Here is a 13,614-nt window from a genome sequence, read left to right as displayed (position 1 = left end):
CTGACACCATCTATTTCCTTGCTCTCCCTCGCTGTTTTAGAACACGAGCACCAGTACCCTCACATGCCCACATCAGGAAAATGCTTCAGGAGGCATAGGGAGAACAGAACAAACATGGGGGACATTACTGCAGAAGATGGCAGCAAGGACCCTTCAACACCAAATGCAGTCATCTCCCACAAATTTTCCATACAAGTGCTTTTTTATTTTGTATTTTATTTTGTGGTTTACTGCCACAGTGCAAGTCTTCATCATGGGTCCCAATCCTCCAAGAAGGCCTCTTCCTTTCAATGGAGTTTGCAGGAGAGCTTTTCAGTAGATCAATTGTTCCAAAAGTGCTTCCATATTCAGAATATGTAATCCACATTTATTTGTTCTTTGGCAAGGAAAGAATATATTTCACAGGCACACAGGCCAATTCAGGCATCAGGCTGAAAATGGTTTCCTATGCAATCTTAACGGCGAGTAATTTCCTCAAACTCAAAAAAACAACTAGGAGAATGCTTTTGGAATGCTGGCCCAGCAGCCTCTCGTATCAGAAGCCTTTGCCCTGGAGAGCAAGGCCCTCTGGTTGATTCAAGTGAGAGTTGGATGGATTTGGATCCAGATAACCTTGGCTTAAAGAATAGCGATTAAGTGACTGGATGACCTCAGACAATTTGCTGTCTCTCAGCATCGGTTTCCTATCCATAAAAGGAAAGTATTATTGCCCATGATTTGTGTTTTGAGAAATGAGCAATACAGTGTTCCAAGGCAAGTTTATTTGGAATTAAGACATGCTGAAATCATGGGAACATCCTTCCATTTCAAGGAAGAATGGGCTGTTAAAGCATTGTGCATTCTGAGAGTGTTTTATGGGGAACCTTTAAATAATACATAAAGCTCCATCACACCAGTGTTATAGTCTGCTGTCGAGGTGAATTGCGTGCAAAGGACTCAAATGACGCTGACCGTGTCCTGCTGTGATTGTGGTTCTTCCCCTCCTCTTAGCAACGTATCAGAAAGTCCGGTTCCTCTGGTAATGCGAAAGCACCCTGCTCAAACTTCAAAGTGTATTTTCATCAATGGTTTTCAATCCGATGTTCTGTGGGCGTGTTTTCAAGAGGAGGTATTGCTGACGAAAGTGTGTTCAAGGGGCAGTATTGATGACAAAAGAGAGGCGGTGTTTCTCCAACCGGTGTTTTTAAATTCAAATTCAAATCCTTTCCTCCTGCTGCTTCCTGGCTGCTGGGTTGAATGAAAAAATTATCTTTTGTACTTTCGATCCTCCACCTTTGCTTCATGACTTGCTTTGGGGGGGGGGGGAAGCGAGAGGGGGATGCATTGGTAACATTATAGGGGGGTGCGTAGCTTCTCTCCCCTCCCCTTTCCCTCTTGATTGGAAGTGCATGACATGGGGAACACAATGCAGCCTCCAGTGGCAGGTGAAAGGAGTTTTAGTTGATTAATCAATTGAACTCTGTGGGATTTTTAAAATGGAAATTAAACAAATGCTTACATCTGAGTACGTTTTAAAGATAAAGAGATCAAAATCAGCACGGTGATAGATCTTAAGGAGGGCTTTCAGCATACCAAAATTGAATCCAACTGGGTCATCTGTTGATTTTTTAATGATTTTTAAAAAATTTCCTCCCTCAAATCCTTTGGAGCTTATAGTCCCCCAGTGCGAAGGATCGTAGGAACGCTTTTGCATTCCTTTGATCATGCAAAGCTGTGCATCTTTAAGTTCATGAAGATTGTTCAGAAACTGGGGAGCGGGGGAATGGCAGGAGAGGCGATACACAAACAGGGGCAGGCGGGGGAGGAAAGTCCTAGAACTGGGGCACAACGATACAGAAATAGGGGGGAAGAGAGGAAAATCCTGGTGATGGGGCAGAACGATACCCAACTCAGGGTGAGGGGGGAAGGGAGTCTGGTTGAACTATTTGGTACCTTTGGTCTGGATCGGGTGCATAAGGCTCATCTCTCTGTAAGCTGCTGATGTCCATGGGAAATGAATTTGCTGATCTCGTAATTGCATTCTAAGTCTCCGAACTTTTAGAGTCCCTTTCATCTTCCTCTACCGAGATACCCCCATTGCCCATTATTTAAACATGATCTGCTCTGTGATGTGCCATGTCGGTAGTAAAGAAGAGTGGAATGGATATTAGGCCAGGAGATGAGTTTCTGAAAGAGGTAATTGAAACATCTGCCATGATGAACATAACTTAAAGAAGAGCAGAGAGATAATATCATGCTGAGATTTGTTTTAAAGGTGGGAGGGGAGGAGTTAAGTCCAGAAACATTGCTGTGGGGCTCTTTTTACTAGGGGTGTGATCCGCTCCGATTAGGAGCGTAGAAGCAGTAGCGGATTGGCCTGCTCCGCCTTACCCAGAGGCGGAGTAGGAGCGGACCGCGGACCCCCTAGAAGCAAGGCGAAGAGAAGCGGCCATTTTTCGGAGCTCCTAGTTCAGGCGGAGCGCTCCGGTCGCCATCTTGAAAACATTTCGCCATAGGATTGCATTGCGGCAAATAATCGCGCATAACTAGGTTGTTTTTGAAGCTATCGTTCTAGAAATTCTTGTGCTCAGAGAGTCGTGGATGGGGGTCATTTTGAGACCACTCTCACCTCTCTGCGTTGTCTGGGTCGCGTGCTATATTTTTGTGAAAATCGGGTCAACCGCGCGGCTCAAACGGCGTTTTCGGCTTTTCGCCCATAGGATTGCATTGAGGGAAAGAATCGGGGATAACTGGGGGGGGGTTTAAGCTATCATTCTGAAAATTCTTGTGCACAGAGAGTCGTGGATGGGGGTCATTTTGAGACTACTCTCAACTTTCTGCATCGTACGGGTCGCGCGCTAGAAGTTTTTAAAAAATCGGCGGGAAAAATACCTTTTTCAAAGGGCTGAGGGGCAGAGTCAGCTCCCGGTCATGATGATCCCAAAGTTGGAGGAGGGCATAGGCAAAACAGGTAACTTGGGATTCTGGGAAACTTCTCTTTCTTCATCTGAACGGGCTTTTCCCCGTGTTTTTTAACACAGTAGCCCCACCAAATGCACAAACACAACCTGAAATCATATACTAAGCCAAGAATAAGAGATAGAAACACAGCACTGCTCCCCACCCTAACCTTGGTGAACAACTGAATAGATGTGGTGCAAGGGGATGAGCTCCCCTAGGGCATCTCATCGTGGACGTGCCCCCACTCTCTCCTGCACTGGAAGGCCATTAGAGCCTTCCAAAGAGAGTAAAACGGTGGAGCAATGCCTATCATGAGTTGAAGTGAAAGGTCACTTTTCAGTGGTGGAGCAATGCCTGTTATGAGTTGAAGTGAGCGTTTTACTTCTTCTCAGAGCTGTTGGTGGCTGTCTTGAACTGGCAGCTACTTCCCCCTCCCCCGGGCACGTCCCCTATTGCTGGTAAAAGACAGATACAGCCTTTTTTTAAAAATTCTTCTTGCTGTTTATAGAGCAACACTGCTGCTTTTAATTCCACCCCTCCTTTGTTTATTTATTGATTTATTCCATTTTATATGCATTACTGGCTTATCCTTGGCTCACTTCCTTATGCCCCCAGAAATGCCAGCTGCATGCCTGCCTGCCTTCCCTCCCTCCTCCCCTGCCCACCTCGCAGGGATGTTGTGTGTGGAGTGCCCGATTTTCAAAAATTTGCCAAAAATCAGGGGATGATGGGATTGCTTTGAAACTTGGCGTGCGTGTGTATATCCCCATGAGGTGTCATGGTGCCAAACATGAGGTTTCTAACTTGAACAGAAAAAAAGTTGTATAATTTTTTAGCTTTCAATGCAAGCCTATGGGGGGGGGGGGGAAACGGAGCTCCGGATCCGGATCCGGAGCTCCGGGCGGAGCGGAGCGGAAGTGGGCGGAGCGGGGGCGGGGCGGAGCGGCCCGATCCGGAAAATGGCGGATCTGCAAGTGAAGCGGAGCGGGGGGTCCGTGCACACCCCTACTTTTTACATCAATGCAGTGAGAACTTTGAACAATATGAAACTTTTAGATGGAAGCATATAGTGGAAGGGAAAAAGAAAAAAGACAGCAGTACTCCCAATTGAAAGGTTGGATCCAAGCAAAGTATAGAGGAAGAAAATGAATTCACTGCAAGAATTGGATAAGAATGGCACATAATAGAATAATAAATAGCATTTATTATTGCATATGCTTCTATGGACTAGAATGCAATTGAATGCAAGAACAACATAGAATGTTGTGTGCATGTCTATAAAAATATGTGTGGAAATTTTCCAAGTTAATTAAAAAAGAAACAACTCACTCAAAGTATCAGATCCACATGGTGCCATATAGTACTGTACCTATTGGCAGGCATGTCCTGGAGGCTGAGATCCTAAACTGTGTAACTAGTTTTGGTTTCTGGGTATTCTTTCAATCCTCTCTTGACTATGAGCTTACTGGTGTCTAGAGGTGATTTTTCTCTTATAATAAGCAGGCCATCCAGGGGCACCTCAGGTCAAATGATACTGCCTAAAAGGAAGAGGAGAGCCAGTGAGTGAGTGCCACCATCCCCAAGCAGAAGGCATTCTCTTACTGAAAGACACGCCGGCATAAGGGTCTGCAATCCCAAGCACACTTCCCAGGCTTCAGTTCAGGCTGTAGGCAAACAATAGGACAGGTCAAGTGAAAGGACATTTGGAGTGTTCATTGAGTGCATCTGTCTTAGATGCAGACCATTATGGCTTGGCGTATTTTAGACAGGCATTCCTATCCAAACACATCTGTCAAGCTTTTCATTGTTTTGAAGTTCTAGCATATTTCTGCCAGTGGGTGGCAGCACTGCAAGAAACAGGGCAGAAGGCCACCAGAGGAAGGAAGCTCTGGGAAGAAGAGCCCAGGCAACTAATTAGTAAAAAGGGGCCCTGTGCTCAGAGCAACCTGCTCTTGGAAGGATTGATTCCTTTCAGAGTTATAGGTCCAAAACGTGGGTGCACTTCTGCAAGTCACACTAATCCTGAGTCAAAGTCCTATGAAGTGTCCAGTTCAAGAAGCTTCCATCTAATTCTAAATTAATTAACACTTGGCAGCTTTCAAGTATTAGTTGCCACTCCCTGAAAGGGGTTTTAAACTTTTTAGTAGGGTGGACTTTTTTAGTTTGCCTACCTCTTGGTCATTTGGCTGACCATGAGAAGGAAAAGAGTTTTATCACCTCCACAAAATGCAAGTAACGCGCCTCGCACCAAACAGTGCAGGCTCGACAGTTTTATTGTTCGGCAGCCTCCTCATGCCATCTCTGCTGCTTCTCCGAGAGATGAAATCACTTTGTCTAACAGATATGCTCCTCTGGCCGAGGGAGGCGAAGTTACTGGTGAGTCTATCTTAGGAGACGCTGGCGTTTCTCAAACAAACCAGCCAACTGGCAAATCCACGGAAAACTCCCAAAGTGAAGCTTTTTCCTTTGAATTACTGGCTGAGCAATGTTTTCTAACAGCGAGGACACTCCAATTGATTAGTTCTAACTTAGAAACTGTGCTAAGTTCTTTAAATAAACTGTTGACATGGCTCCCAGAAAAGCTTCTCTGCCAAGGCATCCAGGCTCAACCTCCACCCCGCCCTCCCCGTTTAGATCCGGTATTCGAACCTCTCTGCAATAATGGAGGCTGTTTATCTACAGCCCCCAATAGTGGACCAGATATCGGAATAATAGAGCGAAAAAATGGTGGCCTAGTTCTTCAGCCTTGCTCGATGGTTATAGATGTACATCCCCATGGAGGACAACACCCATTCTGGGGATCAGTTCAAAGTGCTAACTTAAACCTCAAATGGCTGCTAAATATTCAGCCATCATATTTGTTGGCTGTGGAACTACTTTTCTCTTCACCTGTTTATAAGAGGTACCTATTGAAGTTTACTAAACCTACCACCCCAAATTTACAAATGAAGGAAAAACCTTTTCTGCACACTGTGGGGATCTACCCATCACGGCTTTTTAAAGATCTCCAGGTTAAACCATTAATATCCATCAAAAGCCGCTCTAATTCTATCCTCCAGCTGCAGTTTAATGCCCCCAAACGGAGTAGCAGCAAATCCATGGCTTTTTCAACTGCGGTGTCTGAAGAAGCAGATTTACCACACAAAAGCTTTTTTCCTTCTTCCTGCCCACTGTGTGAAGACCAGCCTCAAAGCATCCAGCAATCTCCAAGCAGGCCCTCCGACTCCCTCATCTTGGAACAGGAACTGCCTCCCGATTCACTTCATTTGGGGATGGTCAATTTCTTTTGTGCTCAGCCCTTGGTTGAAGGGCAACATACCATCACTACCTTGCAGGACCTGATAACTTTTGGTCAAGACACTCCTGTGAAAGTTGACAACGTTCATCCGACGTCGTGCCTCTATCCAGGAGTGCTGCATGCATCGGTGGAGAGCAAGACGTCATCCATCCCATCCTGCCAACTGCCACAGCTGTCTGGAGGGCTGCCTAATGCTAATCAAGTAGGGCCGACATCAGAGTTAATATCGCCCAGTATCATCGATTCCGACCCACAGCTTCCATCGAACCATATGACAGCAAAGAGGAATGGCTGCATTCAGAGGGACATGGATGGATCACTGGTTGGGATTACCCCTCTGGATTGATGCCAGTGGCCCCAGGGTGATTCCTACCTCAGGATCATATCCTGGAATATTGCGGGCTGGGCAAACAAACGTTGGGATAGCTGCTTTTGTCAATATATCTCTTGCTTTGATGTAATCTTGCTTCAGGAAACCTGGGCCATGGACACTGTTGTTGTTAATGGATTTTCCTCCTACTCTTTGAATGCTCACCGGGCAAATAAGAAAGGTCGTCCAAGGGGTGGCCTTGCCATTCTGGTGTCCTCCTCACTGATAGCTAAGGTTACTGAATTGGAAAACTGTGAACAACTGGCGTTTGGAATTTGTTTGGAAATTAATGCTAGTCATTTTATTTTTGTGAATGTTTATATCCCTCCTGCTAAATCCAATGAGCAGATCAAGAAACTCTGGCATAAAGTAGAGAGCTATTTATCTACTCAAATTATTAGGTTCCCTGATGCATATTTATATATTCTGGGTGATTTTAATGCCAGGATTGGCTCCAATAACAACGATCTAGAAGCAAGATACCCTATCTTGAGTGAACTTAGGGAAAATCGAAATTTTCCACACAGAAACTCAAAAGATCAGTTTCTGAATTACGCTGGTTTTTGCCTGGCTCAATTTCAGCTCAGTCTAGATTTAATTATTTTAAATGGGGTGGACCTTTGGGAAGGCTCAGGTGAATTTACCTTCTCAAATTTATTTGGTTCAAGCACTATGGGCTGGCATCTAGAAATGCCTTCCAGTTAGTTTATCATTTTTATATAGGTACAAGAACCTGTAGCGATCACCAGCCTTTAACCCTTACTTTATGTGCCCCAACTCCTAATTTAAGACTACCCCATACCCACTTAACTGATGTCCTGTTTGAGTGCCCACACAGAATAAGGGTAAAATGGTCTGATAAATTAAGCAGTCTTCTAGAGGAAAGATTAAACTCCAATTCAATAATTCGACTAAGATCAGCAATTTTGTGGAAGGAATCGGCTGCATCCTCTATAAAAGCATATGATGATTTAATCGACTCCTTCCAAGATGCTTTAACTCATGCAGGCACGTCAGGCCCAGATAATACTGCCCCTACGATCTATAAGGGCCCTATTTGGTTTGACAAAGAATGTTACCTGAAGAAAAATGAGTTAAGGGAGTCTTATATAACCTACAGAAAATCGAGCTACAATTATCTCCCTTCGACCTATTTTCAGCTAAAAAAGCAATATAAGTCCCTCATAGCCCAAAAAAGACGCCAAGCTGAACGAAACTCCTGGTCCTTGCTGTTAAATGCCTCCTTGAATAATGATTCAAAAATGTTTTGGCAGATCGTGTCGGGCGCCTTACGATCCAACTGCCAAGCACCCAGTTGCACAATTCCAGCTCAGGTCTGGGAGGATCATTTCAGAGCCATTTTTACCGACCCAGACACTATACAATCAGCTCAGGCTGATATGCAGGATGTCACTTTCTCCTCCTTCCCCCCATGGAATTCAGTCTCTAAGGAGGAAATGATTGAATTAATCCAACAACTTAAAGGGGGTAAGGCACCCGGCATAGATTTTATCCCTGCTGAATTTATTAAAATCAATCAGGATTGGTGGGCCCCTTTGTTAGCCGCTCTTTTTACCATTATAAATCAATCTGGCAAAATCCCTGACAGTTGGAGACACGCAATTGTGGTTCCGATATACAAAAAGGGACATCCAAAGGATCCTGGGAATTTTAGACCTATCAGCCTCCTCTCAATAATAGGCAAGCTCTATGCTTGATTTCTATCTAATAGACTAACTGACATCCTCGAGGCCAATAATGTTGTCACGGAAGCCCAAGCTGCCTTTAGAAAGAATCACTCCACTTCTGATCATGGTCTGATTCTTTTTCACTTAGCCGAGAAACATCTTAAGTTTCTACGTAGCAAACTGTTTGTCGCCTTCATGGATCTGAAGTCCGCTTTCGACTCCATCCCTAGAACTAAACTATGGGAGAAATTAGATAAAATCCTGGTGGACAAAAGACTTCTTAATCTTATAATGGTTCTATACAGCGACAGCAGGATGCAAGTTAGATGTGGGACACAGGGACAGCTTTCAAATGAAATTCCTATGTCTAGAGGAGTAAGACAGGGCTGTATCCTCGCACCTACACTATTTAACTTATACATAAATGATATTGAGGAGGCCCTGTCTGACCATGAAGGACACTTGCCCAAACTTGGCGCAAGGAAAATTCCTATTTTACTTTACGCAGACGATGCTGTTATTCTCTCCCGCTCTAGACCTGGTTTGAAAAATCTTTTAATGAAATTCTCCAACTTTTGTTTGACCAACGATCTGAAAATTAATTTTGAGAAATCTAAAGTCATGGTCTTTGAAAATAGATTTTCTCAACGTCGGTGGTCCCTTGATGGGCATATCCTGGAACAGGTGAAAAAATTCTCTTACCTGGGGCTGCTTTTCCATCATACCCTGTCCTGGAGTGCCCATAGATCGGCCACCCTTAATAAAGCTTCAGTCAGTTCAGCTGCAATAACACGCTTTTTCTTAACTAAAGGGGGAATGTTTATACCGTCTGCCATCAAAGTGTTTAATGCCAAGTCTGCAGCCCAGCTTTTATATGCCTCCAATATCTGGATAGGGGGATTAACATCTGAGATAGATAGGCTGCAGACAAGGTTTTTGAGGACCCTTCTTCAACTCCCAAAGTGTGTCCCTAATTCTGTACTTCTGCTGGAAACCGTGGAAAGCTCTCTTTCGCTTAGGGCTTGGTGGTCTGCCTTAAAATTTTGGATGGAAGTTAGTCTTTTTGGGAGGGGCTCAGGTCTGCTTCCCTGTCTGGCTCAGGACAACTATGTGAACAGCTGGTCCAAGCTTCTTGCCAGGAAGGCAGCTTCAATAGGTCTCTCCTCTTCCCTCCTCCTTAATCTGGGCTTGAATTTTGCTTTTAAAGCTGTCAAACAAAGACTGTGGGATATAGCCTTTTGCGACTTACGCGCTCGCTCTCATGTTTCTTGCTCTCCCAGTGCATTGCACGTTCATTACGTTGGACCTCTTCAGCTGGCCGACTATCTAAAGAACTTGTCGGTGGCTAAATATCGTATTGCCTTCTCCAAGGCCAGATGCAATGTTTATTCTATTGAATTACTTCAGGGCAGATATGCTGGTGTCCCTTATCAGGAATGACGATGCCCCTGTAGGAACATGGAAGTGGAGACGATGGAGCATATCCTTCTGTCCTGTAGCTTTTATAATCAGGCCCGCCATCTTATGATCACCCCATTGTTGAGCAAACTGTCCAGAAGTACAGGCAAATTTTATGTTAAGTTTCTGTTGGAAGATAAGTCCTCAAGTGTAACTTTGGCTGTTGCTAAATTTCTTACAGTGGCGGCTAAGATTAGAGCTCATTGTGTATTAGACTAAAGTTGACAATAGCTCTAACTGTATGATTTCATGTCTGATTCTTGTGTTTGTTTGTCTGTTGTTTGTTTGTTTCTTTTTATGGATCTATGGATCGCAATAAAGAAAGTAGTAGTAGTAATTCTAAACTATTTTTCACACTTCATAGAATCATAGAATCACAGAATAGCAGAGTTGGAAGGGGCCTACAAGGCCATGGAGTCCAACCCCCTGCTCAATGCAGGAATCCACCCTAAAGCATCCCTGACAGATGGCTGTCCAGCTGCCTCTTGAAGGCCTCTAGTGTGGGAGAGCCCACATCCTCCCTAGGTAACTGATTCCATTGTCGCACTGCTCTAACAGTCAGGAAGTTTTTCCTGATGTCCAGCTGGAATCTGGCTTCCTTTAACTTGAGTCCATTATCCCGTGTCCTACACTCTGGGAGGATTGAGAAGTACACCACCCTGAGATCCTAGTGATATAGGGCGGGGTACAAATGTTTCAAATAAATAAATAAATGGGAATTGTTTCAGAGATGATAATACAATGAAGCATATTAACACTTGCTTTGCTTGTTTGTTTTAGATGTTTCTTTATTTTTAGCAATGGCTGTGGGAGAACAGCATCAGAAGGTTGCCTGGCCCTTAGAAAAAATGTGGCACACAGGCTGAAGCCACCCTGTCCCCATAAAAAGAAAGCTTTGTTCCCACACGCCCTAACCATAGGTATGTTGCCTTCAGACACCATGAATTAACTCTGCCCTGTCCTGTTAAATGCAGAGCAGCACCCACCTTTTCTTCCCTTGGACTAAGATAAATCCTGCAGCAGGCCTATGTCAGGAGCTCTGCCACGGAACTGTATATAGCCCTGATAAATTAATCTGTTAGTTATCAACACTTGTGTGGCCATGTCACCTGACTACATTAAAGCTTCAACAGACCACAGAACAGGCAAAATACTTTTGGTAGGCTCCTTTATCTGTAATATTCAATTGTTGGACGTTCTCAGATGTATACGAAACCCACAAATCTACAAAGAATATAGCTTCATACTCATTAGTGAATTACTTAATTTATTAGGAACATAGGAGCCTGCTTTATATCAGGTCATAGAATCATAATCATAGAATACTATTGGAGTTGGAAGGGGCCTATAAGGCTGTTGAGTCCAACCCACTGCTCAATGCAGGAATCCACCTTAAAGCAGCCCTGATAGATGGCTGTCCAGCTGCCTCTTGAAGGCCTCTAGTGTGGGAGAAACAACGACCTCCCTAGGTCATTGGTTCCATTGTCATTCTGCTCTAACAACCAGGAAGTTTTTCTTGATGTCCAGACGGAATCTGGCTTCCTGTAACCTGAGCCCATTATTCCATGTCCTGCACTCTGGGATGATCGAGAAGAGATCCTGGCCCTCCTCTGTGTGACAACCTTTCAAGTATTTGAAGAGTGCTCTCATGTCTCCCCTTCAATCTTCTTTTCTCTAGGCTAAACATGGCCAGTTCTTTCAGGGCTTTGCTAGACCTACCAGGTGTTCCGTCGTTGAGGAGCGGTGAAAGCGGATTTTCCCATTCAGCCGTGACGCCTCATGCTCCACACCTGCCTTCGATTTGTGGCGGAAGTTTGCGCCGGTTGTGCTGCTGCCGCCGCGAGCACGGTTGCGCAGCCACACCGGCCTGATTGCCGCGGCTTTTTTTTTCGCTCGCTGCATGGTTTGCGCACGTCCGAAAGACCGCAAACTTGCGCAGCTGTCAGTGATGCCGCCGCCGGACCCAGCGGCGGCAGCGGCGGCGGCAGGGGCGGCAGTGCCAGTGCCAGCTGAAGTGCTGCTGGTGCTGTTGAGGGTCAACATTGATGCGCTCACTTCCTGATGGGGGTCGTGGCGGGTGTCATATGACCCGAGGTCAATCGTCTGCATGGGCACTCTGTGCCTACATCTCCCATCATGCCGCTGAGGTGTCGGCGGCGATGATCGCCTCTGTGCCCTCTGCCCCATCCCAAGGAGCCAACCCACATCTGGCAGAAACAGCTGCGCCAGCGGAAGCGCATTATCCGGATGCAGCATATCAGGGCAGCAGAGGTGGCTGTGTGTGCGCGTCTGTGTGGGAAACGATAGCCAAGAGAGGGCAACTATGCTCCCTGACGAGGACCGTGACGATCTTTGCGCGGCCATAGGCATGCTGATCTTGCTTCTGTCGGAGTATCAGCGCCTCCGTGCAGAGGTGGCTGCCAGGCGGCGGCAGTTTCGGGAACAACTGGGGAGGTGGCTACTCCGCCGCAGCGAGCTGCGGGCCGCCCTCTGCCGAACGAGGCTAGCCATGCTGGCCGCGTATGGCGACTACGTCCGCGAGACACGCCGCCGCTTCTGGGCCCGGCCGAGGAGCAAGGACTGGTGGGAGAACTTTGTCCTGAAGGAGTGGGACGATGAGCAATGGCTGAGCAATTTCCGCATGAGCAGGGGCACCTTTTTTGAAATCGTGGAGGAGTTGCGGCCGCATCTGGACAGGAGGTTGACTGTCATGCGTAGACCTATCCCAATGGAGAAACGCCTAGCCATCACCCTATGGAGGCTGGCTACCCCTTGCGTCTACAGGACCACAGCAGAGCTGCTCTACGGCGGCACAAATAGTCCCGGAGGTGTGCTTTGCCATGGAAATGACCCTCCTAGCTCGTACAGTCAAGATTGGGAACGTGGCAGAGGTGAGTGGGGGATGGGGGATGGGGTGGGGGAATGCGCTGGGAACAGGCACTCACTTTTGCGGAGGTCCGTAACTTCGGAACAATGGAGCTGTCACTAATATGCCATTTGTGTTTTCTGCCCCACAGATCATGAATGGTTTTGGGGAGCTGGGGTTCCCTCATTGTGTGGGCGCGGTGGATGGCAGCCAGATTCCTATCCAATCTCCGATACACCAAGCCTCAGAATACATAAACAGGAAGGACGACTACTCCATGATTCTGCAGGGGACCTGCGACCACAAGGGGCGGTTCATCAATGTGGAAATAGGATGGAGCGGCAAGAACCATGATGCCTATGTCTTTGCCAACTCAGGCCTCTGGATGCAGGTGTCTTCGTGCCTACCCATCCAACAATCAGATTGCACGGCCAGCAGATTCCACCCCTCATTATTGCGGATGGCGCGTACCCTTTGCGTGAGTGGTTGATGAAACCCTATGGTGGGGCAGTCACTCCACAGCAAGCCCACTTCAACCGCTGTCTTAGGCGAGCACGCCTTGTGGTGGAGCAGGCGTTCGGCCGCCTCAAGGGGAGGTGGCGGAGCATAGGCGTGCGCCTGGAGCTGGCGGAAGAAAACATCCCTTCGGTCATCAGTGCTTGCGTCATCCTGCACAACATCTGCGAAACCAAGGGGCACGCCATGCTCGTGGAGGCGGCGGAGCACAATTCTGTTGAGCTGGCTACTCTGGGCGAGCCCTACGTCAATGAGGCCAATCGCCACACCCGGGAAGGGCACAAGGTGCGGGATGCTGTCAGAGAGTTCCTGTGGGCTAACCGCCGCTGACAGCCTGCCTCATAAAATTGGACTGTGCTTCTTCCCCTGTGCAGTCCTTCCAGTCCTTTACCCCAGAGTAACAGGCGTATGCCCACATGTGTGCAATCAAATCTAGGCTATTTACGCCCACATGTATGCAATAATATATATGCTATGT

The sequence above is a fragment of the Elgaria multicarinata genome, chromosome 12 (genome assembly GCF_023053635.1).
Source record: "Elgaria multicarinata webbii isolate HBS135686 ecotype San Diego chromosome 12, rElgMul1.1.pri, whole genome shotgun sequence".
NCBI classification, from domain to species: Eukaryota; Metazoa; Chordata; class Lepidosauria; order Squamata; family Anguidae; genus Elgaria; species Elgaria multicarinata.
The sequence above is the reverse complement of the archived record's forward strand: the minus strand, read 5'-3'. Positions refer to the sequence as shown.